The following is a 1,890-nucleotide window of genomic DNA, read 5'->3' on the forward strand; positions in this document are numbered from 1 at the left end:
AACACATGTAAATCAGGTCAAAAATATTTTTTGAAATCAAATTAATGAATACTGTAGATGTTGCTGGGTTTTTGGTTGTAGCCATGTTCGTCTAAGGACATAGGCAGGCAAGGTTCTTTGAGCAGATGTAATATCTTTTATTAGACCAACTTAGTCGTTGGAAAAAAGTTCTTGGCAAGTTTTTGGGCAGTCACCCTTCTTCAGGCATAGTGAGTCTCTGCTGTTCTGAGACTCAAGACTCTCCATGCCTGAAGAAGGGTGACTGCACCCAGAAGCTTGCCAAGAACTTTTTTCCAGCAACTCAGTTGGTCAATAAAAGCTATCACATCTGCTCAAAGAACCTTGCCTCCCTGTTGTAGATGTTCACTTTTTAGACTATAATTTGATATTTTTCTGGTTCCGAGATGGCAAACCACTTGTTGAAAGGAGTACTCCTAGGGGCAAAGAGAGGGACTTCTGGGGCAAAGGTCAGGGGTTAGGGGGCAGAACTTCCAGTCACAAGATGGCAACCAGGGGGTGGGGCACCCATCAAGGGGTGGGGCTACCCTTGCGGCCCTGGATAGCTTGCCAAAACTCAGTAAGTGGCCCTCCAGCCAAAATAATTGCCTGCCCCTGTGCTAGAACATCTCTTTGGAGGACCCAGCCTCTGTTTGCCTCCAGGCACACTGCAGAAGCATGCCCTGCACCCCTTTTTCTCCAGTATGTTTTTTTTTAATACCAGGATTTCCTGGTAGCAAAATTAGAGTCCACAGTGCAAATATGCAGTACAAGAAACATTTTTCTGTTTCTAGCATGCCTTTTGTGGCCTCTCAAACTGCTTTGAGATGCTGCAACAGGTATGTGCTCATTCATCTGGATGCGGCTTCACTGACTTCATTGAGAGAAGGCAGAGCAGGGTGGCAGATTTGGGACCAACTGGTTCAGACAGGCATAAGCTTTCACAGGCAACAACCTACTTTGTAACTTCATAGAGGTCTGGTAAGTATGGTGTGTAATTTGGTTTTGAGTGGTAAGCAAATACTGTTTCATAGCAGATACCCATGTGCTTAGCAGATACCCAGAAATACCTATTTTACTGAAATGTAAGAGGCAATTATTGATCCAAAAAAAGGATATCACCTTAGGAAATCTGTGCTTTATATAATTTCTGGACCATCATGACTACATCACTCTTACAATACTGCAACTATTTTAATAAAATACGTTGTAGCCTACTAGAAGCCAAGTCACTTTATCCTTATGAAAGAACCTCTTTCTGTTGTTAACAGTCTTCTTGGCTCCTGGAACTCCAAAGTTGAGCTACAGAGCAGTAGAACGTGAACAACATGTGCCCCTGAAGGCTGGGGGTGGGGCACAGTGGGCGACCACCTGCAGACAGTGATGGTGGGGGTGGGGGGGTGGTGATGGCAAACTGGAAGAGAGCAAATTTAGATTAGACATTGGGAAAGAATTCTTTACAGTGAGGGTCGCTAAAATATGGAATAGGCTTCCAAGGGAGGTCGTGCTGTCCCCTTTCTTGGAGGTGTTTAAAAGGAGATTGAACAAATGCCTGGCTGGGGTCATCTGACTCAAGCACTCTTTCCTGCCCAGGGCAGGGGTTTCATAGTTTCTAGGGTCGGAAGGGACCTGAGCAGATCATCTAGTCCGACCCCCTGCCATGGCAGGAAGAGCACTGGGGTCAAACGACCCCAGCAAGGTGGTCATCCAACCTCCTCTTAAAAACCCCCAGGGTGGGAGCCTGCACCACCTCACTTGGAAGCTGGTTCCAGACCCTAGCCGCCCTGACCGTGAAGTAGCGCCTCCTGATGTCCAACTTAAACCTTCCCTCCGCCAGCTTGTGACTGTTGTTCCTGGTCACTCCTTGCGGTGCTTGGGGGAACAGGGACTCCC

Source organism: Gavialis gangeticus, unplaced genomic scaffold (genome assembly GCF_001723915.1).
Source record: "Gavialis gangeticus isolate Ggan-Ray unplaced genomic scaffold, GavGan_comp1, whole genome shotgun sequence".
Classification (NCBI taxonomy): domain Eukaryota; kingdom Metazoa; phylum Chordata; order Crocodylia; family Gavialidae; genus Gavialis; species Gavialis gangeticus.